Source organism: Equus przewalskii, chromosome 15 (assembly GCF_037783145.1).
Source record: "Equus przewalskii isolate Varuska chromosome 15, EquPr2, whole genome shotgun sequence".
In the NCBI taxonomy this organism is placed as follows: Eukaryota; Metazoa; Chordata; class Mammalia; order Perissodactyla; family Equidae; genus Equus; species Equus przewalskii.
In genome coordinates, this window is record NC_091845.1 from 63,429,937 (window position 1) to 63,455,440 (window position 25,504).

At 37.5% G+C, this 25,504-nt stretch overlaps 1 long non-coding RNA gene across 2 annotated transcripts in view; it reads right to left on the reverse strand.

Moving 5' to 3' along the window:
• Positions 1-10,348: 10,348 nt before the first annotated feature.
• The window catches only part of LOC103558016 (uncharacterized), a 76,975-nt gene continuing 61,819 nt past the window's right edge, over positions 10,349-25,504 (reverse strand). Inside the window, exon 5 of one of the 2 annotated variants that reach the window (XR_011527550.1) lies at positions 10,349-10,648. This is a non-coding gene — a long non-coding RNA (uncharacterized lncRNA). Of the gene's footprint in view, positions 10,649-20,965; positions 22,884-25,504 lie in introns of those variants that run through there. The other variant, XR_011527548.1, reaches the window with a different exon arrangement.

Genomic DNA, 25,504 nt, shown 5'->3' on the forward strand with positions numbered 1-25,504 from the left:
CAATGAGATATCTCAAGCATAGCTCAAAAGAGTCAACTTTCATTTAACTTTATAAAAAAATAATCCTTCTCCAAGTTGCAACATTTTCCCCAATCCCCTCCTGTTATGCCGCTCTCTCATCACCATAGCAACTCTTGTCCTTTAATAAACAGTAACTGCCATTGTAAGAAGATGGAGTGAACAAGCCTGAAAATGTGATTTTTCTCCTAAGTCAGAGTTATTTCCTTGGATGTTTCCCCCTTGCAGGTGTCCCTGTAGATTTGGAAAGCTCCAGCTAATCAAGATTAGAAAGACTACCCACCTGGGTCTGAGCCTACAGATTTCTTGCTGTAGTGATATTTACTCAAAACCATACAAGTTCTCCTCAGACCAAAGTTATTTAAATTTTATATAGCATGTATGAGAAATGTGTCTAACTCACTCAGTCATTCTTAAATGTAATAGTGGGGAGAAAATATTAGAGATGCCTACAAAATTTTTCAGATTTCAAATCTACTTGCCCATGTCTTCCCATGCAAAGATTTAGTTTCACCATCTCTTCTTCCCAATTCCACAGCACAGATTTACACAATCATTGTCACAGAAAACTCCTGCTAGACTTGGGGTAGGAAAAATATCATACCTATGGCCCAATTAATATCACAATCATAATGGAGAATGTAAGATAGTATAATAAGAAAAAGAATGTCAGAGGTCAGTGGGTTGCTTATGAGCTATCAAAAAGGCACTAGCCAATTGCAAATGTCATTATTCAGAAGAGCAAAAGGGAATAGGAATGCAGGCCAAATGAGGGAGATAAATTTGACTTACCTTCTGGAAGCCAATTATACTTCACCAAAATTCTGCTTGATTATTCCTTGTTTAAAACATCCATAGAAGGTATAATCATATACACAGAATATATTAAATGTCAATATTTTTGGAATCTGAGTGAAGGTATGCAGGCGTTCCTTGTTCTGTTTGAGTAAATTCTGTTTAACTCTGAAATTACTTCAAATAAAAAGAAAAAAGATTTAAAACAGAAAATACGGCTTCTAGTTCCACATGTAAGAAGCTTGGAAGTCGCCATCTTGTCCTAACAACTGATCACACTGAAAAATCAACAACTCTTCTTGGGTCCATTAGAGAAAGGAGGACACTGAGCAAACTGCTGCCCCCAAAATTAGAGAGACAGGCAAATACAAAGTCACAACTTACTGGCACAGAGACTAAAGAGCAGAAACTTCGGGAACTAGTGCCTAGACAGGAAAACCTGAGCTGTAACTGGTGAATTGCTGGAAGCTCAGTGTGGACAACTCTGAGAGTTAAAAACTCTAGGGGGACCCAGTCATAGAGGAACCCCCACAATATTGTGAGATTTATCTCCAGGAGCCCAACTAGTTTCGCCAGTAAATATCAGAGCTTCCTCAGTTACCAGCAGGGAGAGGGGAAAAGAAGCCATTTTTAAATACTCCAGAGCACTAGGTTCTTCTTCACAAGGCCTGGCATCAAGAAAAACTAGGTAACCAGAGCCTCATCTGCTGGGATATTATCAGATCCTAACTGAACTGGGGGAAGGGAAATACCCAACTCCAGGCCACTGCAGTCATCTTGTCCTGTCTAAGGGGGAGAAAAAAACTGAGAAACACCTGTGAGGTTCATAGTCCAGATGCATAGGCTCCCTAAAAGACTGAGAGCTCATCACAGGACTATAGAACACTCTCCCCTACCCCACCTCACCACCCATTTAATAAAAGCCTATTTACAGTGGTTCCTTTTACCCACTACATCATGTCTGACTATCAAGAAAAAGTTAAAAGGCATACCAAAAGGCAAAAAGCACAATTTGAAGAGACGGAGCAAGCGTCAGAACCAGATATGGCAGGGATGTGGGAATTATCAGACTGGGAATTTAAAACAACTATGATTAATTTTCTAAAGGCTCTAATGGACAAAGTAGACAGAATGTAAGAACAAATGGACGTAAAGCAATATACAGATTCAATGCTATCCCAATCAGAATCCCAAGAACATTCTTCACAGAAATTGAACAAACAATCCTAAAATTCATATGGGGCAACAAAAGACCGCGAATTGCTAAAGCAATCCTGAGCAAGAAAAACAAAGCCGGCGGAATCACAATCCCCGATTTCAAAACATACTACAAAGCTACAGTGATCAAAACAGCATGGTACTGGTACAAAAACAGGTCCACAGATCAATGGAACAGAATTGAAAGCCCAGAGATAAAACCACACATCTATGGACAGCTAATCTTCGACAAAGGAGCAGAGGGCCTACAATGGAGAAAAGAAAGTCTCTTCAACAAATGGTGCTGGGAAAACTGGACAGCCACATGCAAAAGATTGAAAATTGACCATTCTTTTTCACCACACACCAAAATAAACTCAAAATGGATCAAAGACCTAAAGATTAGGCCTGAGACAATAAGTCTTTTGGAAGAGAATATAGGCAGTACACTCTTTGACATCAGTTTCAAAAGAATCTTTTCGGACACTGTAACTCCTCAGTTGAGGGAAACAATAGAAAGAATAAACAAATGGGACTTCATCAGACTAAAGAGCTTCTTCAAGGCAAGGGAAAACAGGATTGAAACAAAAAAACAGCTCACTAATTGGGAAAAAATATTTACAAGCCACTTATCCGACAAAGGGTTAATCTCCATAATATACAAAGAACTCACACTGCTTAACAACAAAAAAACAAACAACCTGATCAAAAAATGGGCAGAGGACATGAACAGACATTTCTCAAAAGAAGATATGAATATGGCCAATAGACACATGAAAAGATGTTCATCATCGCTAATCATCAGGGAAATGCAAATCAAAACTACACTAAGATATCACCTTACCCCCGTTAGATTGGCAAAAACATCCAAAACCAAGAACGACAAATGTTGGAGAGGTTGTGGAGAAAGAGGAACCCTCATACACTGTTGGTGGGAATGCAAACTGGTACAGCCACTATGGAAAACAGTATGGAGATTTCTCAAAAAGTTAAAAATAGAAATACCCTATGACCCAGCCATCCCATTACTGGGTATCTATCCTAAGAACCTGATATCAGATATCTCAAGAGTCCGTTGCACCCCTATGTTCATCGCAGCATTATTTACAATAGCCAAGACGTGGAACCAGCCTACATGCCCAGAAACTGATGATTGGATAAAGAAGATGTGGTATATATACACAATGGAATACTACTCAGCCATAAAAAAAGACGAAATTGGCCCATTCACAACAATGTGGATGGACCTCGAGGGCATTATGTTAAGCGAAATAAGTCAGGCAGAGAAAGACGAACTCTATATGACTCCACTCATAGGTGGAAATTAGTATATTGAGAAGGAGATCTGATCGGTGGTTACCAGGGAAAAGGGGGGGTGGGGGGAGGGTACGGAGGGGGAAGTGGTGTACCCACAACATGACTAACAAAAATGTACAACTGAAATCTCACAAGGTTGTAATCTATCATAACATTAATAAAAAAAAAAAATAAAAAAAAAATAAAAATAAAAAAATTGGAGATATGGATAAAAAAAAAAAAAAAAAGAACAAATGGACAATGTCAGCAGAGAGATGGAAATCCTAAGAAAGAATCAAAAATAAGTACTAGAGACCAAAAAACACTGTAACAGAAATGAATAATACCTTTGATGGGCTTATTAGCAGACTGAACACAGCTGAGCAAAGAATCTCTTAGCTAGAGGATATATCAATAGAATTCTCAAAAAACAGAAAGCAGAGAACAAAGACTGAAAAAGCAGACCAGAATATCCAAGGACTGTGGGACAACTACAAAAGCTGTACCATATGCATAATGGGAATACCATAAGGAGAAGAAAGGAAAGGAACAGAAGAAATATTTGAAACAACGCTGACTGAGAATTCCCCCCAATTCATGTCAGACACCAAACCATATATCCAGAAAGCTCAGAGAACACCAAGCATTATAAATGCCAAAAATAAAAAAAAAAAAAGCTACACCTAGGCACATTGTCTTCAAACTACAGAAAATCAAAGATAGAGAAAAAATCCTGCAAGAAGCCAGAGGAAAAAAAATCTCACCTATAGAGAAACAAAGATAAGAATTACATCTGACTTCTTCTTAGAAACCATGCAAGCAAGAAGAGAGTGGAGTGAAATAGTTGTGTTGAGAGAAAAAAACACCAGCCTAGGATTCTGTGAAATTTTCCTCCTAAATGAAGAAGAAATAAAGACTTCTCAAACAAAAACTGAGATTTGTTGTCATTAGACCTGCCATGCAAGATATGTTAAAAGAAGTTCTTTAGAGAGAAGGAAAATAACATAGGTTATAAACTCAAATCCACATAAAGAAAGGAAGAGCACCAAAAAGGAATAAGCGAAAGTAAAATAAAAGCTTTCATTTTTTTAATAATTGATCTAACAGATAGTAGTTTGTTCAAAATAATAATAGCAACATTGTATTCGATGATGAATGTGGATGTATATATCTTATGTATATTTGTATATGCTTATGTCAGTTTATATATGAGTGTCATTCATTATGACAGCAGTGACACAAGGGGCAGGAGGAAGGAATTAGGATTAATTTGTTATCATAAGGTACTCATGCTACCTGTGAAGTGATATAGTGTTATTTGAAAGTGAACTTAGATTCATTGTAAATGTATACTGCAACCTCGAGGGCAGCCACTAAAAAAGAAAGAAGAAACCCAAAGAATAACCGATAGGCTAAAAGAGCAAATGCAAGGCTCATAAGTTTATGAAAGATTTTCAACTTGACCAGTTGGCAAAGAAATATAGAAAACAAAAGTAATATGCCATTTAAAAAATTACAATATTCAATATTGGTGGCATTGTAGGGAAATTATTAGAACTTCTTAAATGTTCATATAATTTGTCTCAGTGTAATTCCACTTCTAGAAATTTCTCTTGAGGAGCTATAGAAATTCATTTAAAGATTAATGTGGAACAATGTTATCATGGCATTATTTATAATAGGAAAAAATGGAATTCACCTAAAGATGCAACAATAAGGATATATTTAAAAGAATTATGGTACTTCCAAAATAGTAACTATTTGTTAATAATAATCATCACACATAACTTTATTTTATTTTATTTTTTTGGTGAGGAAGATTGGCTCTGAACTAACATCTGTGCCAGTCTTCCTCTATTTTGCATGTGAGACACTGCCACAGCATGGCTTGATGAGCAGTGTGTAGGTCCACATCCAGGATCTGAACCCATGAAGCCTGTGCCACTGAAGCAGAGCATGTGAACTTAACCACTACACCACTGGGCTAGCCCCAGACATGACTTTTAAAATGTGGAATAGTGTAGTTTAGAATAAATGATATTTTTATAATATAATACTAATAGGAAAGAATGGAATATAAATCTGCATATAATATATGGCCTAATATACAATATAAGGACCTGTCTCTGGATTATGAATTGTGTCTTTTCTTTATATTTTTCTCCATTTCTAAAGACTTTTGTTTAATGTAAATACACTATTTTTATAATGAATAAAAACAGGTTAACACTTTAAAAAATCAAGTTACTTTTCCCCTTGCTACAAAGAATGGCTGATTTCCTAAACACATGTTTGTTGTGGTCCTACAGAAAGAAGAGGGAGGAGTTAGATATCAGATAAATCATTGGAACAACTGTGATGTCATTAAAAATTGGGAAATCTGAAACATAAGATAAATTCTGCCCTCCATCACTTCTATTTTATGACAAGTTTATCAGTTCTTTCAAGATTATTCTGCATTAAGCTCAATAAATGAATAGAAAAGTATTATCTCTTTAATTTTTAAATTGAAATTGCAGGTAATTATTGTAGCCCCAAAACCCACTGGTCCAAAGGGTCGCTATATTCAAATGAACAAATCAGTATAAAAGCCAACCTAGTATTTATACATGAAAAGGGGAAAATGTTTTTCCTTTTTTTTTTTTACCCAGTTGATACCTTTGATTTTGGGGGATCACCATGGGATAGCTTTAGCCTCATGAGTAGGGACTTGTCCATTAGGCTAATCCCAGAGTTGTGTCCAGAGTCACAGTGTCCCAGTGATCGTGGTGAATGTATACTCTTCTGAATGAGTGGGTGGAATACAGGATCCTGAGTTTCTAGACCAGTGCTCTCCAAAGGATTTTGATTGCATACCCTTATCAATGTTTTTTAATTGAACATGCCCTCTGCTATGTTTTACATATGTACTGCTGTTACTACCTAATATCCCAAGGCACAATATAAGACAAAACTTATTGTTATTAATGATGAGTGTACAGCTGTAATTCAAGTAGCCTTCCTGAGTGTTTGAATTTTTGGCGTCTTGTCAGATTACTGCTTTAACCATCTGTGGGACGACTGAAGACGTCATTCAACTCACAGAGAAGTAGCAGCTGTGCCTCTTCAGGATTTCCATGTCTGCTTGCATTATTAGAACACTCTTCACATCGCTTTCCCTCTGGAGGAATCTTTTTAAGCCATTTGTCCATTGTTGAGGATTAGTTCAAGTTGAAACTAGATAATATCAGGCATTATTCCACCTAACCAGTCACAAGTAAACAGCATGTGTCACAAAACACTGAAAATAAACTGAATGAGAACACTCTTGGCAGCCTCCCTGTTGTTTTCTACTCTGAATTATTGAGCGAACCTTGTGTAGTAGTTCAAGTCCTTTTAGCTACTATTACAGAGAAACCTCAGAACTTGTCTAGCTTAACACAAAAGCCCAAAATGGTTGTTCAGCAGCAGCTTTTCTCCAGGAAGTGATTTAGGGTCCCACGTCTCTCCCATTTTATGCCTTTGTTATCTCCAACATGTGGCTCCCAAGATCTCCATGTTCATCTCCACCAAGTTGTGAAGATCATGCATATGAGGTCTATTATGAGACAACGGGTCAAGAATAATGTGCCACACTCACTTCCATATTCTGTTGACCAGAACTCAGGCAAATGGCCACACCCAACTATAAGAGTCTCTATGATGTAGTCAGTCTTGGAGCAGGAGGATTAAAGACGTTTGGAGAAGAGCTAGCCAGTATGCAACAATTCCCATAACAAAAAGACTGAATGATAGCATCAGTGTCAATCTGAATATTAAGTATCAGTCATGCTTAATCTGTTTCTCTTAAAATAATCACACCCATAAAGATTTTTTAACATTTCCAATAGATCAGTAAATAGAAAGAGGCCAATACAAAAGGATTGAATGTCTACCTTGTTTTCTGCTCATATTATTGAGTATGAAAACTCTAAAACTAAGGAAAACTATAGTTTCCAATCAGAAAACTCACATCAAAATCAAGCTATCATAAAGCAGTGGTTCTTAATGTAGGGTTCATGGACTGCCAAAGACCTATGGCTTAGAATGTGTCAGGATCATACACCATTGATATTGTAGGTGAAATTGTGTGCATATGGTTTGTGTGTGTGTGTGTGTGTGTGTTCATTTTTGCAGAGAGGATTGATATCCAGCATCAGAATATGGGAAGAAGGTATGACAAAAATAGTATAATTTTTAAAAAAGAGCAATTAAGAGGCAAACTTTTCTCAAACTAGTTAGCAAACATAAATCTGTAAATCTATTCTCCAGACTCTATCAGAAGTCGTTATACATACATGTTTAATAGTATGTTGCTACAATACTATTCTGTTATTATCAGCAAAGAAAAAACCAATTATCTCGTTACATACGCTAGGAGGGAGATCATGGTAAGAAAAAGTATGGCCATACGATTATATTCTATACTTCTCACTGACAAATATGAAGAATTGAAGGATTCACTGGTGATGTTCGGATAGGCATACAGCAATTGGAAGGTCAACAAGCCTAGGAATGCAGATTAGTGAATTACATTTTATTTAACTCTCAAGTTATCCCCTGCACTAGGGAGAACTTGTACCTGTAAGATAATAATCCTTCCCCTAGGGAGAATCAGTGTACAATATGCATACAGTCTTGTAAATCCCAATGCAAATCCATTTTTTCCTAATATAAATGCTGTAATACAGTTTAAAACATATTGGTGAATCTAACAGAACTTGGTTATAATACCTGCAGCCTAGCTCCTTAGTTATTAGAGGATTGATAATATATTACTTTTGTAAGATTTAAAGTTCTTCGGTAATATGACTAATCAGTCGTTTAGCTACATTTAGCAAAAAAAGGCAATACCATATTTTGTTTGTTTCTTTATTTATTGAAGTATACTTGACATACAATATTGTATTAGTTTCAGGTGTACAACCTAGTGATTTGATATTTATTTGTATTACAAAATGATCACCTTGATAAGACTAGTGACTGTCACCATACAAAGGTATTACAATACTGTTGACTATTTTCCCTATGCTATACATCACATCTCCGTGACTAATTTTGTAACTGGAAATTTTTACCTCTTGATCCTCTTCACCTATTTCCCCCACTCTTTTAACCCTGCTCCCCTCTGGCAACCACCTATTTGTTCTCTGTATCTATGAGTCTGTTCCTATTTTGTTTGTTCACTTGTTTTTTTTAGATTCCACGTACACAAGTCAAATTATACAGTATTCTTTGTCTGGTTTATTTCACTTAGCATAATATCCTCTAGATCCATCCATGTTGTCAAAAATAGCAGGATTTAATTCTTTTTTATAGCTGAATAATATTCTACTGCATATGTGTACCACCTCTTCTTTATCCTTTCATCTACCAGGGGACACGTGGGTTGCTTTCATGTCTTGGCTATTGTAAATAATGCTGCAATGAACTTGGGGGTGCATGTATATTTTTGACTCAGTCCTTTCATCTTCTTCAGATAAACATTCAGAATGGTATTGCTGAATTCTATAGTTCTTTTTTAATTTTTTGAGGAACCTCCATACTGTTTTCCATCATGGTTGCACCAGTTTACATTCCCACCAACAGTGCACAAGGGTACCCTTTTCTTCTCATCCTCACCAACACTTTTTATTTGTTGTCTTCTTGTGTGTGTGTGTGTGTGTGTGTGAGGAAGTTGGTCCTGAGCTAACACCTCTTGACAATCTTCCCCTTTTTGCTTGAGGAAGATTGTCACTGAGCTAACATCTGTGCCAATCTTCCCTCTATATTTTATGTGGAACACCACCACAGCGAGGCTTGATGAGTGGTGCTAGGTCTGTGCCCGGGATCCAAATCTGTGAACCCCAGGCTACCAAAGCAGAGTGCATGAACTGAAGTACTACACCGGGCCAGCCACTTGTTGTCTTTTTGATAACAGCCATTCTGACAGCTGTGAGGTGATATCTCATTGAGTTTTTGAATTGCACTTCCCTGATGATTAGTGATGTTGAGCACCTTTTCATGTACATGTTGGCCATCTGCATGTCTTCTTTGGAAAAATATCTTTTCAGGTCCTCCGCCCATTTTTTAATCAAACTATTTGGTTTTTTGCTATTGAGTTGTATGAGTTCTTTATATATTTTGGATATTAACCTTTTATTGGACATGTCATTTGCAAATATATTCTCCCATTCTGGAGGTTGCCTTTTTTGTTTTGTAGATGGTTTCCTTTGTTGTGCAAAAGTTTTTTAGTTTGATGTGGTCCCATTTGTTTCTTTTTGCCTTTGTTGCCTTTGCCTGAGGAGACTGTCCAAATAAACATGGCTAAGACTGATGTCAGAGTTCAGTACCTATGTTTTCTTCTAGGAGTTTTATAGTTTCAGGTCTTATATTTAAGTCTTTAATCCATTTTAAGTTTATTTTCATATATGGTGTAAGGAAGTGGTCAGTTTCATTCTTTTTCGTGTTTCTGTCCAGTTTTCCCAGCACCATTTATTGAAGAGACTGTATTTTTCCCATTGTATATTCTTGCCTTCTTTGTAATATATTAATTAATCTTTTTCACAGAACTAGAACAAAGAATCCTAAAATTTGTATGGAACCACAAAAGCCCCCAAATAGCCAAAGCAATCTTTAAAAAGAAGAACAAAGCTAGAGGTATCATGCTTCCTGATTTCAAACTATACTACAAAGCTATGGTAATCAAAACAGTATGGTACTGGCACAAAAACAGACACAGATCAATGGAACAGAATAGAGAGTGCAGAAATAAATCCACGCCTATGTGGTCAATTAATCTATGACAAAGGAGGAAGGAATACACAATGGAGAAAAGAGTCTCTTTAATAAATGGTGTTGGGCAATACCATATTTTAAAATTGCCTGGTCCTCTGCCACCACCTCCTTACTAACCTTTGTGATTTTCAAACCCACTCACTTAAACCAGCAGTGCTTTCTCAAGAGTCACACAGCAATCAGTGGTAAAACTAACACCTCTCCTCCTGAAATAATTATTTTCCTTCCTGATTAGTGACATTTTGAATAAATTGCTTGAAGGCTATATTTGTGAATGAGATAGAAAGAAGGAGATGATTGAGAAGTAATTATGAGGTGGAGTTTTTCCAACATTGTAAATTCCGTGATCTGAGATTAAGCCTCTTTGGTCTTGGGAAAGTTAGAACTTCAGTTTCCTTAGGAGGGATTGTCTTGCCTTAAAAGTTCAACTCAGAGATAAAGGAGGCCAGAGTTTGGTGAGTCCAAGCAGCAGAATGAGAGTGGGCCATATCCACACTTCAGGGAGCCAAGGCAGTGTCTGCCCCTTTGAAGTTCTCCATTGTCTACCCTGCAAAGGACAAAATGTACTCCACTTAGAACGGGAAAATAGTTACACGTGTTAGAATAAGGCAGTATCATTCAGAAGAAAGCTTCTTCATTTTCTTTGCAAGAGGGATGGCTCTGTGTGTTGGGAGTGGACTAACATGAATCAGTTAAAAAGTAAGGCAAGGATTGGTTTTTAAGGCATATTAACATCCTCCATCATCTTTTGCTGGATTAATGCTATAACAAATTTTCATTTCAGAAAAAAGATATGATTTGATCATCCCCAGAATATAGTAGGCATGAAAACAGCCTGGAATTAAACTGGACTGGAATAATCTACTAGGTGGTAATCCAGGTTGATTTTTCTGTTTAGGGGTATCCATATTTTACATTTATATGATGCTATTCTTTTGTGACAATAGCAGAAGGGAAACTTGATTAAATTATGCTCGCATGGATTATCTAGTGTTAAATTACTTGTGTTTATCTAATGAATGTGTTTTGAGTAGCTGCTCTATTCCAGGCATCATCTGGAAGGGCGTCTTCCTTCACCATCGCCATCTATGATAGGAAGCAATGGGGACGTCAGATTCTATGGGCATTTAAGTGTAACTGCCCCAGCACAGCTCCATTACCAACAACTAATGGAGCTGGCTGATTTCTTGACTTTGAAGAACAGCAACAAAATGGCAAAACCATTCTGCCAAACACCTTATGACAACAACCCAAAAAAGGAAACTACGAGGGTCCCTGCGTTGTGTCCTCCAGAGGCATCTCATTTCAACTATCCATGTACTCACTCCATTTCTTAAGCCTGTCCTTATTTTCTCTGCTTCTGAATTCTAACATTGCCTCCATTATGTAAATATATGTCTTGGGATTCCAGGATTGATGCTACTGCTCTGATATTCACCTTGGCTCAATTCTTCATACACAGTCTGAATCAGACTTGCTTAAACCCCTTCAGGATATAGCCCAGCCCCACATATTCTATCTGCTGGCAGCTCAACCCATCAATGCTGAGTCTTTTCACTCCCAACATACATAGATCACAGGCCAGGGAAATACCAACCAAGAAGAACGTCAGATGAGACAATCAAAGTTATTCTCCCAGAGAGGTAGAGGGATGGCCTTCTACTCTACGTAATTTGAAAGGTGCTCAAAGGCCCTAAATTCTAAGCGAAATGGCAAGAACCCATTAGTGACACTTCTTTTAAGTGCAAATTAACTGTTTCATAATCTCACATTTTCTTTTCTTTCCAACCTGATTTATTCCAGCTATGAGGCATTAATTTACTTGGCTGGATTAATAATAACCAATCAAAAAGAAATTTTAAGTATCACTTTCTAGGTGAAAGGCACTAATTTCCTTCACAAATGACTTGAGTCACCCAACCACTTGTGAAATAACATCCTTTAAGAAGATTCTGCTCTGACTGCAGAATCTTAGTACGTCTCTTAAAGCAGGGATCAACAATGTTTTCTTTAAAGAGCCAGATAGAACATTTTTAGATTTTAGATTTTAGATTTTGCAGGCCATGCTCTGTTGCAACTACTCAACTTTACTATTGTAGCACAAAGCAAGACAATATGTAAACAAATTAGCTGTACCACAATAAAACTTCATCTATAAAACAGACAAATAAGTGGGGCACAGTTTTCTGACCCTAGTCTTATCTCATGATTTTGCTAAGATGTAATAGATCCTTCTTGTTTAATTTGTTTAAAAATATCTTCCTAATATAAGTGATTTCTGATAAGAGAATTAGAACTAACCAAGTCTGGGGAGGGTAAATAACATCTGAGAGAAAACACCCACTATATCTGGCATACAGTAAACATGAAGCAAATGTTGGCTGAGTTAAAAATCTAATTCACACCTCAAAAATATACCGACAGTTCCCAACTTATCATAGTTTGACTCACAATTTTTCAACTTTACAATGGTGAAAAAGCAATACAGATTCAGTAGTAACCATACTTCGAATTTTGAATTTTGATCTTTTCCTGGGCTAGTGATGCGCGGTAGATACTCTCTCATGATGCTGGGCAGCGGCAGTGAGCCACAGCTCCCAGTCAGCCACGCGATCACAGGGGTAAACAACCAACACACTTACAACCATTCTGTACACATACAACCATTCTGCTTTTCACTTTCAGTACAGTATTCAATAAGTTACATGAGATATTCAACACGTTATTGTGAAATAGACTTTGGTTAGATGATTTTACCCAACTGCAGGCTAATGTAACTGTTCTGAGCATGTTTAAAGTAGGCTAGGCTAAGCTATGATGTTCAGTAGATTAGGTGTATTAAACACATTTTCACCTTATGACATTTTCAACTTACAATGGGTTTATCAGGACTTAACCCCATCATAAGTCAAGGAAGATCTGTGTAGCACAAAGTTAGCCAAATTTGAAATAACCTTGAAAATAGTTTTCTTGTTTCATGACTTTTTGCTGTCTTTTCCTTCCAATTACAAGATCTTTTTTTAGATTTTCTCAGTGTCTTCATTATTATGTATATTCGTTTTTTATAGTTATTCAGCAACTGTAAGCTTTCAAACACACTGGGACTCTTCAATATTGCTGTATTAAGGGAAATTATAATAGCCTATTGACCGCAGTTCAGTCAATGATCCATTCATTATTCTGTCTTGAAGGCTAAGTTCGTAAAATAATGGATGTGATTATCACAAAAGTCAATATAAGTATAAGTGTGAGGATGGAACCAATGATGAGCCCAAGCAGTTAACTTACATTATCGTACCGTTTCACAAATATGTGCAACCAGATTTGGACATTCTTTTCCATCTATTGTCTACTTGAGTGATCATCAAAGTGAGGTGTGAGCACTTCAGTGGGTTGGCAAGATGTTCCATTGTGGTGCCAGGCAAAATTTTCAAAATTTCTTTCTATTGTTTTATCTCATTCTTTTATTTTCTGTTTTTGTGAATTTCATAATGTGATCAATATATTATTAGAGTTGTACATGTATATAATGGGGGATGCATGTTCAAAAACATTTGGAAAACTATTGCTGTACTCTATGTACTGCCATGTAAGAATGTCACATGCTCTTCTAAATACCTACTGTAAACATTCATAGAGATATTAAAGTTTTAACGAAATTTTTATACCATGGGTATAATACGAATATATCTTTTGATAAACAGAGAAAATAGATTGGAATATGGCTTCGATTACATAATTAGCAGCACTCTGCTACTTCATATTATATGTGTCTAACTTGTTCACTGGTCTGAGTATTTTAGAAGTACACCCTATAATGAATGAATGAAGAAGTAAATATCATTCAGAAAAATTACATGAATTTTGCTGCATCAAAAACCAACCCAAACTTAGTGGCATAAACCAGCAATCATTTTATTATGCTCATGAATTCTGTGGGACAAGAATTCAGGACAGGGCATAGCAGGGGTGACTTGTCTCTGCTCCACATTGTCCGATGCCTCAGCTCGGAAGAGTTCACTGGCTGGGGATGACCAGAATGACTGGGAGCTAAAATGATAGGAGGTTTCTTCACTCCCATGTCTGGTGCCTGAGCAGGGATATACTGAGGCAGGATTTAGCTAACACTAGTCCTTTCCACGTGGCTTGAGCTCCTTCAGCGCATGGAGGCCTCGGGACAGTTATAGTTCTTACATGGTGGCTCAGAGCTCCAAAAGCAAATGTTTCAGCCATCAAGCGGAACCTGCAATACTTGTTATGACCTAGCCTTAGAAATTACATAACATCACTTCCAAATTACTCTGTTAGTTAAAGCAGGCCAGGCCTGCCCAGAGGAGGGGACTTAGCTGTCACTTCTCAATGGGAGAGTGTCAAAGAATTTGCAACCATGAGTTAAAACTACCACAAACAATAACTTCACACACACACACACACTTGTGATCATCAGACTACTTTTTACCAACAAAAATAAGTAAAATTAGGGGCCAGCCTGGTGGTACAGTGGTTAAGTTCGCACGTTCTGCTTCAGTGGCACAGGGTTTGCCAGATTGGATCCTGGGTGTGGACCTACGGACCGCTTATCAAGCCATGCTGTGGCAGGTGTCCCACATATAAAATGGAGTAAGATGGGTACAGATGTTAGCTCAGGGACAATCTTCCTCAGCAAAAAGAGGAGGATTGGTGGTAGATGTTAGCTCAGGGCTAATCTTCCTCAAAAAAAAAAAAAAGTAAAATTATATTTTTAAAAATTGGAATATTTAGATTGAGAAAGAAAATATTTCTGATAACAGAAAAATTTTACAAAGACACATATATAGACTTTAAAAAATATTGCATTAGATGAAGATAGATATTAAATTTTATAGGAATTCAAATAATAGACCTCTGAGATTCCCTTCATTCATTCTTTGGGGAGGCATAGACTATTAAACACATGAAATTTTACATTATAATAATTAAATTGAAACAATTTACAATCTAAAAATGGTTGTAAGGCATTGCAACATGGAAAGAACAAAAATATTTTTAAAAAATTTACACACACCAAAATGTATTTCTTCTTTTGTTGTTGAAAACTATTAGGAAGACACTGTTCTAACTCTGAAATTTTGTTATACTATAAAAATATTTTGCACAATAATTTGCTTCAAACAAAAGAAAGCTCTTTTTGAAGACTTTCTGGGCAATCTCAAAGTTATTTAAATTAAATAGTATTAATTCCTAGTTTTACATTTTCCTATCCACATTTCAAAATATTCTTTTCTATATTTTTTTAATTCAAGTCTTTGAAACTCCATGTTATTTTTTCTCTAGGTAGGAAAAATTTAATTTGGAGAGTTATCATTTATTGCTGCAGGACTAGAAATTGACTAGGGTAGAGAAACGTTGGGAGTGCCAGTAGAGAAGATGGAACCGTGTAACCTCCATCTGGATATTTGGTGGAGTCTCTGGGGATCCAAATTAGTAGGGACCTGATGAAGGACTTTTCATTTCCATTATTACCAAGTTACATCCTCCCGGGGTTAGACACAAAGATATAAATATTAACAACCAAAGGAGAGTTTTGCTTGCAAAACACTCTGATAACAATGAACTTTCTTTATTTGTTCATACTGGGTAAAAAGATCATCTTTCTTATAAAGCTGCCAGGCATTGGTTTTTTTCCACACTAATATCTCGGTTGACCTACTTATCCTTCCATTTCTCCATTTGCCATGCTTCTTCTTTCATGCAAATGAAAGCATATCTGACTGGTGATAAGATTTTAGTAAAAACACATTAGTTTTGAAATAGCAGTCACTTATATCCACCATTGTTTGCTGTAGAATGATTCTCACTGGTGATTTCCCTGTGTTTTTTGTGTGTGTGTGTGACCAAAATCATCTCCACTGCTAGGGCTATTTCACATACAACGTGGAAAGTCCAATGTCTTTTTTTGAAAAATTGCTTTTTGGTTATTATAAGCCACCGATGAATCTTTCTCCCACCATCTCATTGAAAAGCTTCCAGGCTCAAAATGTGCAGACAGTGAGGATAAGGCCAGTGTCTGGAACAACACAGTTTTTTTTTTTCCTTAATAGAAAGGTATGAGGGGTGACTGTACTGTACAAAGACTGATTTCATGTGGGCCATATAGACTTCCTGCCAATGTGTCATTGCGTCATCTTCTACATATTGTAGAAAGAGAATACAAAGCAATATTCTGCTGAAACTACCTGTGGGTCTAGTACTTTAAAATACTAAAGCTTAGAAATCTAAACATTAATCATTTTCTTGCTAAAATGCTCATAGACTTACAGATTCATAGAGATAGAAGGGATCCCAAAGTCCTTTCTTCCTTTTGTAGATGAGGAAACTGAGGCCCAGAGAGTTATTTGCCCCAAGTCAGGACTCAGGTCCCAGTCCAACAAGCTCTCTGCTACATTGCAGGTCTTCCCTGGAATCAATTTTCTGGTAATGAGAACAATGAGCCTATTCTCTCTTCCTGGGTTAGGAAAAATTACTCAGTTTCAGAAAAGATGGATGACAGATAACTAGATAGGGAAGAAGGGAGGAAGAAAGGAAAAGATGATAAGCAGAGAGAAATGAATTAAGACAGCAAAGAAAGAACAGAAAGAAGGGAGGAAGGAGGCATAAGTCAAGTGGAGAAAATCTAGCTGGAAAGCACGATAAGGTGACTTGTCTTGAAGCTGGATTTGCATAAAAATCCCTTAGAGATTTTTTACATTGATTTCTTTATTTTGGGGGTTTGGATTTAATGAAGTGGAGTAGCTTAACCCCATAGGCTATACTCTGTCTTCTAAGCACATTTATGCTTCCTGTAAATTCACTCAAACACCCAAACTCAGAGAAACCTCTATTTTAAAACAAGAAGAAGAACAACAACAAAAGATCATGACACATGCATTTGATTGTGTGGCTGCCAGGAGGAGCCCACAAACTCACTCATTTATGCAACAAATTGTATTGAGTGCCTGCTGTGTGCCAGGATTGTTCAAAGTGCTAAGAATGCAGGAGTGTGTAAGAACAACAAGATTCCTGTTCTCATGGAGTTTATTTTAGTGGGAAAAACACACAGTAAATTAGTGAGACGTAAATGAACAAGATAATTTCAGATAAAAATAAATGCCTGAATGACAATAATAAGGGAATACTGTATGTATAGGGAAGAAGGTTTTGGGGGTTTTTTGAAACGGCAGTCATGAAAAACTTTTCTGAACAAGGAACGTTTGAGTTGAGACTGAACTCAATTATAAGAAATAGCCAACCACAGGACAATCAAGTTTTTTTCCAACTTTATTGAGATATAATAGACAAATAAGATTATGTAAGTTTAAGGAGTGCAACATGATGGTTCGATATATGTATATATTGTGAAATAATTACCAAAATAAGGGTAGTTAACAATCAAGTTGAAGGGCATTCCAAGTTGAGAATTTTGTAGGAGCAAAGGCGGCATACTTGGGAAGACATATTCTTGGATGGATTTCTGAACATATTTCGTTAACTGACCTGCTAAACGTGCTTCCTTCTAGTTCAAGTCTCTTTGCCAGACTTCCAGAGGAAGGAACTGTACTAGTTCTATAAATAAGTAGTATATATTGTAAATTGATATTTGCTACAAGAAAAAAATACATTTTCTAAACAGCTGGCACCAGAGGTTCTCTCAGAGATATAACTATCTTTGGGAAAATACTGTGAGAATCAGGTCAGGATCAATCCAGTCTAGATCCCAGGCATCAAAAGATGAGCGCTAAATTGTGCCACATACATAGAAACATTTGTTTTGCTCCTGATGCGCAGGGATGATATGAAAGAGATGATCTGATGGTCTGCAATAGATCTGTAGTGTGAGCAAGAGATACGTCTGTTGCTTTGAGCTGATGAGCTGTGGGGGGTTGCTTGTTACCACGGTATAACCTAGCTTATCCTAATTGATATAAAGAAATAGGAGAAGAGAAAGGAGAGGAAAGAAAAAAGAATCTAAGATGGGGAGAAGCAGAGACCAGGTGGAGTGAACAGCCCCTGGGGCTCCTCTCTCCGAAGTGTTGGCTTGGGGGCATTTTTAGATGGTTTAGTATTCCACTTGAAGCTGATGTGTTGCTGCAACATGGATCCCTCTTCCTAGTCCCCCAACTCTTCCTAACAATTCTTCTATGAAGCCTAGTACACAAACAAGACTTACTATGGGTTGCTTCTTTCACAGAAACCACGTAGGTTTCAGATCACCTTTGGGAGTGATATAATACACACAAGACACACGGAACACAGAACCAACCACGAAGAAAGAGTTACTCAGAGAACATAGGCCTCTTGGAAAGTCACAGCACTCCTGTGATGGGACTCGGCCTTTCCACTAGACGTGGAATGGAAGGTTTGAGTCAAACTCACCTACTTCTCAAGGGGACACCCCATTGATTTGCAGGTCACATAGATGTGAATGCACAACCTCGGCAGAGAGGCAGTGATGGAGTGAATGTAGACAGCCAAGGTGCTTATTCTATCCTCCCTGATGTATCTACCTTTTGATTGACAGTAATACCTGAATGAATGGGGTTCATACGGGTTCCACAGCACTTTGTGCCTCCATACAGTTTGGTTCTTCCCTCTTTCATAACTTGACATATAGTTATGGCTCTATAATTACTTAGCTTTATGTCTCTTCCCCACTAGACTGGTTACTCCTTGAAGCTGAGAGCCCCATTATGTTCCTTTGTGTGTCCCCCATACCTAGCACAGCGTCTGATACCCAGCAGATGATCAAAATGTTTGTTGATTCAGTTAAACTCTGATATGCACAGACTTACTTAAATAGGGGCAACTAGGTCTCAATAGCCATCAAAAGCAATGTCTCAAAAATATTTCTTTTAGGAGGAGAAGTAGATTAGCAATTGGTTCTGTTTCCTAATTATTCCGAGCTATCTATTTGCTGGGCTCTTTCTGACCCCCTCCCTGGGGGTGGAGTGGAGTCGTGGGACTAGTTCTGCCCAATGAGGTGTGAGCGGAAGTGGGGAGCGAGCGTCACTTCAAGGCCAGAGCATTTAATTGCTGGTGTGAGATACTCCATGACTTTTTTTCTGTCGAGCAAGCAGCAATACCGTAAAGGGTGGCTGCTCTATCAAACTGTATCTGGGCTTAAAGATGATGTAAGCAGAAGCCCTTGCTAATCTACAAAAGACATGAGACATAAGCAAGAATAAACCTTTGTTGTTTTAAGCTACTGAGATTTGGGGGTCGTTTGTTACCATAGCACAACCTAACCAATCCTAATCGATGGAAAAATGAACAAAATCCAGATCTTATTCTCCCTACCCTGCCCACCAAATCATTTTTAACACAGTAATAACTATTACAAGAAGGGATAAGCACAAATTATTTAAGAAGGAAAAATAGAAAATGAAAAGCCAGCACTTGGGAGCAGGACTGAGTAGCCCATAGTCAGAGAACGGAAAGAAAGAGGTGATGAGCTGAAACCTGTGCAGGTGGAGGGGCCATCTGCTCACGTGCCTGCCTGTGTGAGCTACACAGTTAAGAAGAATGGCGGGCCATAGGAAGAAATCATGTATAAATGGTGCATTCATTTTTGGCAGAAAAAAGCTAACAATAGTGGTTAAAACTCTAAGCATAAAAGCAACGAAGCTTCAAAAAGAAAAGCAATGAGGCAGAAAAAAAGATTTAATAATAGGCTGAAAAGAGTTATTTTCCCCAATACAGTGGCTATCTGGTATCTAACCAGACTGCATGATAAAACTCTCTGCAGATTCCAGAAGGACTTTATTACTAATAGTTTGTGGTCATTTATTTCCCCTGTAACACCTACATAAAATTCTGAGTGTGTTTGGAATGCTTGAATTTGACTGTCATTTTTAGGGCCTGAGTTAGTAAGTTTTAATTGAAGGGCATCTCAAGGTCCGATGTCTTCAAATTTGTATTTGCAAAAGTTCCACTGCTATTGTTAAAACGGGCTTTGTGCAGAAGCAAATCACTAAGTTCTTAACAGCATCTTTTCAGGCTGAATGTTTATTTTTAGAAATGCTTAATTTTTTTTCTGATTGTTGCTCAAAACTATAGGAAATAGGAAATAGAAAACATAAAAAAGAAAAGTAAAAGCACTCAATCTCATATTCAGAAGAAACTAAGGTAGCCACTTGCTGATAATCCATTCAGACTTTTTCCAGGCATGCACATGCATTTTAATATGATTTTAGTATTTAGGCCCCTACGTTTTTCTTCATACAACGTTTAATCATGAGCACTACTCTAGAAGATTAAAAAAAATCTTTAAAAATGTACACAATTATTTATTTAATTATTTCCCCATTATTTTGTAGGTCAAGAGCTCTCTTTTTTTTAATGACTATAAATGACACTTGGATGAACAGAAATACTTCACACATCTCTGATTATTTCCTAGACGAAGAACTAATGAAGCAAAGGATGGATATTTTTGGATTCTTAAAACAACAAGACCAATTAGCTGCCATAACGTCTATCCTAATTTATACTCCTATATGTTTATGAGGGTACCTTTTCCCTACTCTCTGCCAACTCTCTTTTAAAATGTTTAGCAATTTGTTTGACAAAAAATGGCATTGCAGTGTTGTAATAATTTGCTTTCATTTTTCTGGCTAATAGTAAACATAAACATTTCCTCAAGTATTTAAAAGTCATCTGCATTTCTTATTTTTTGTTTGAATTTTTATGCCCATTTCATTTTTCTATTTAGCATATTAGTAATGTTTCTATTGATTTTTAAGTTTCCTTTACATAGTTGGCTATTAATCTTTGGATATAAAATATTTCCAAGATTAGCTTCAGATTTAAGATATTTGGGGTCAATAAAATGAGACAACATATGTGAAAGTTGCTTTTAAGCTTAAAATGCTACAGCACTTTTGCTTTATTGATTTTTTTTTAGTTTTTCAGATTTGGATTTGTGTGACTCCTGTCTCTTCTCTTTTGATATTATTGAATGACTCTAACACAGAGTTAGCAATCACCTGAGTACTTGATTCTTCACACACAAATGTATACATAATTCCATATACGATAACTTTAGAGTTCCTTGATATTGGTATTACAGTGTGGTGGTTACAACACAAGCTGGAGAGCCAGAGTCCCAGAGGGTACCTCCCAGTTCTGTGCTCAATTAGTTATGTGACCTTGAGCAAGTTATTTAACCTCTTTGGTCCTCATTTATCACACCTCCAAAATCTCAGAATAATGTGTCAAACAAGGATGTAACAGACCTCGCAGTATTGCTGCAAAGATTAAACAAGATAACAAGGTAACTGGTTAAACTAGACAGCTAATTTAATTAATCCTGAAAACTGAGGCCAGGCATCTAGTAAACCGATCCAAGTGCTGGCTCTTGATAGGACATTTTGCATGTTCATTGATTGGAGATAAGCCTTTTGATCTAGTTTATTTTTTAGGCATTTGGAGTGAAATACATCTCTGCCTCTGATAACAATAGTTAACATTTTCTGGAGCCTTTTGCAAGACTTAGCTGGTATTCATGATTCATTCAATGATTATTTATTGATTACCTGAGCTGCCAAGCAATATTCCAAACACTTCAATTGTGAACAAAACTAATAAGCTCCCCCCGACAGAGAGTTTCCATTCCAGAGAAAAAAGATAAAATGAAGAAAAAATGCAACTAAATAAACTAGCTAATTTCAGAGAAAGATAAATGTTATGAAGTAAGTAAGGCAGGAGAATGCACTGGAAGATGATTGTTGGGCTAATTCTTTGGATGGTCGGGGCAGGCCATGGTGAGGAAGAGGCAATGTGCAAAAACCTAATAACAACAGTCTCATGTCATGGGCATCGTCTTTACTCCCATTTTATAAACAGAATGATTAAGTTACTGAAACCAAATTGTTGTTGCTTTAATAAAATACATATGTCTTTCTCTGATTGCAAATGTAACACTAATTTATGATACAAAACACAGCTAAGGACAAAAAACTAAAGAAAAATCATCTGTGATCTTATGGCTAATACTTTGTAAGTATATTTCCTGTTCTCTTTGTCTGCATATGTATCCATATATTTAACAAAGGGAATTGCCATATGCATAATATTTTTAACTAGCTTTTTCCATTGAGCAATATTTTTCCTTGTCATTAAAGAGCCTTCTGAGACATCATCTTTAATAGCCGTATAGTCTCATATTATATGGAACCATAATAGTTTCTTTAATTAGTTTCTTACCAATGGATATTTATGTCATTCCAACTATTCATTGTTATAAACAATGCTATGATAAAGAACCTAATAATAATAATAATAATAAAGTAATAGCTAATGTTTACTCAAGTGCTTATATACAGCATGCATTGCACTAACAAATTTATAACTCTTAACTAATGTGTACAACAGTTCTATGAAATAGGTACAATGACAGTCCTCCCTTTAGAAATTGAGGAAACTCTGACAAAAATGAAGTTAAGTAATTTGCACAAGGTCGCATACCCAGGAAATTGCAGAGCTAGGATTTGAACTTAGACATTCTGGTCCAGCCAGAGCAAAAACTTAATCATGGCACTCTATTTCTGCCCCTGGCAGGATTTCTACGGATTTACAGATAAGTCTTAATCTTTATCAGCATTATTTCTTTAGGATAAGCTTTTAGAAGTGAAATTCCTCAGAACTCAACTCCAGATCTAATGCTTCTATACAAGAACCACAGCTCCCCTCATCCACACGTAACGCCCACTCCGAGGTGCCCTAATGGAAGATCTGAAACTCTGTCGGATTACACATCAGACTGCAGCCTGCAACGAGAAGCAGAGAACAAGCAATAGTCTAAGTAAAAGGGATTTCAGCCCCTGCCAGCCCCTCTCGCCCTTGGTTCTCTTCACAGCCTTTGCCAAGGAAAGCTTAGCAAAAACAAAGAGGAGGCTGCTGAAGTTCAACCTGTATTCATTCAGTCAGTTCCTTTTTTTTTTTTTTTTGAGGAAGATTAGCCCTGACCTAACTACTGCCAGTCCTCTTCTTTTTGCTGAGGAAGCCTGGCCCTGAGTTAACCCTGAGCTAACATCCATGCCCATCTTCCTCTACTTTATATGTGGGACGCCTACCACAGCATGGTGTGCCAAGCGGTGCCATGTGCGCACCCGGGATCTGAACCGGGGAACCCTGGGCCGCCGAGAAGCGGAACGTGCGAACTTAACCTCTGCACCACCGGGCCAGCCCCTCAGTTAGTTCTTGATCCCATCCCCTAAAGAATATTCTCTGCACATATTCCTGTAGTCTAAGCACAGAGAGAAATGGAAAGGCAGAGGCAACACATGAGTGGCTTTGAGCTCACAAGGTAGAAGCTTTCCATAACGCCCAGGGTGTTTCTCTTAGGCTGGCTGTACGTCCTTTGTAACCTTCTGGACCTCCTTCCCTCTCTGTGTGGCCCTAGGAGGCCATCGAACAGATTAGCTAACAGATAATTGGGCCACACTCAGGGAACAAAAAGAGTCCCATGAAGGTGTACGGCTAATTGAGAGACACAAAGTAGACCCTCCTGGGTGCTCTGGGCTTGCACTAACTGGAAATCATGACTCACTAGACACCATTTTATCTCATCTTTCAAAAAGTGTTTTTTTCCTTGAGAAGCTGGTTGGCCAGAGAGATGAAACAATTCATCTCTGTTACTTTTCCCAGGATTCAAAGATAACCCAGAATCACACGTTTCTATTTTAGCAAAGGAGGCCCCTGAGTATAGTAAACTCTCTGTTATCTCATCTGGTCAAATGATAGAGGCTTTACTGGGGAGTGGAGAGATCAATCGAGTTACTACATCTACCCTATATAGTAGACTATCACTCTTCAAAGAAACAGAATATGGAAAAATAAACCTAACAAACAGATTAAAGAACAGGTAATCATTCTTTGTTAATTCAGAGGCCACTTTTGAATCTTAAAGAGCTTCAAGGTCATCAGCACAATCAAACTACTGCACAGGAAACTTCCAACTGACAACCTTGGGTTCCAATGATCTGCTTGTAAAACTTCTGGTTGGAAATCAGAGGCACGTTTGTAATAAATAGTGCCCAGGGCCTGAGGACAGCCCACACAAATGTTTTTAACCCATAATGTAGCTGAAGAAAAGTACTAATAATGCTAAAGAACTTCGCTATCATTTTCATATTATTCTAGTGTTTCTATCAAGAAAGTGTGCTTCAAACCAACAAAGTGAGACACCAGGAACATGTCTCCCGCATTCTGGTGGCAGATACAGGAACTTGCGCTTAATGTCTTTTGTGACAGAGCCAGGCCAGTGGAAGAGAGGGTATCTCATGAGACTGAAACACTTCAATCGAGATAGAAAAGGGACAGGAGCAAGGGTTGTATTGAATGGGCTTAAGGAGTCACAGCTGCCACTGAAATGTAAACGCCCCAATGGTAGGTGCCCTCATCTGTTTTGTTCACTACTGTATTCCCAGAGCCTAGAAAGGTGCCTGGTATACAGCAGATGTTCAAAAAATAGTTTCGAATGAATGAAGGTGGCAGTGATAAAGGTGGAGAGAAATTGAAGTAGAAGAAGCCAGATGCAAGAAGTAATTTGAAAATCAGTCAGCTTGCACCATAGTGGAGGATAAATACTAGTTAATATTCTTGTTGATAAAATGTCAAACAGAGAGATATTGTAAAAATGTAGGCACACCAGGAAATTTAGTCATGATGGTCTAGTCTTCAAGTGAACCAAGGAGATAACGCACACAATTTTCTAAAGATCAGGGAGTGAACTCAGGTATCAAGGATAAGAAAGTCTATATAACTCAATTTTCCCCCATTGAAAAAATGAGACCCAAGAATTATAAGCCTGACTTCACTGTGCCATTCAGGACTGAAGAAGATGGAGACCAGCATCACACCCGTCTACACAGAGGCAGGCAGAAAAATAAAATCAAAGGATCATATATGTGAGAGCTATAATACGCCGGATAAACCAAAACAGTGCTATTTAAAAAGCAACAGAAACCATTTTCTCTGGGAACGTCAGAGTTGGAGAATTCTAATGAAGGATAGACAGCTTATTGTATACCCCTATTAATCGTGAAAGTCTGGCCAAGGGCCAAGTATCATATAGCTCAATGTGGTATTTTACAAGCAATTTTAGACAAAATGCACCTCTTTTCTTTAAAAGCGTCTAATTTCATGAACCTAAGACTATGTTATAAAAACTAATGACCTTCACAAAATGTAATCACAAAGACTTGGACTTTCACTAAAATTTCAACTAGGGGGGAAATGTGTATCATGCCCTAAGTCTCTCTTAAAACGGCGCATGACCATCGGGCCATGGAACAAACTCCAATAGCTCAATCTGTCCTCTCATTAAAGCTAGAGAGAGGAGCACAGGGCTCTGGCTCAGACAAAGGTGTCTGTGTGTCAAGCATGG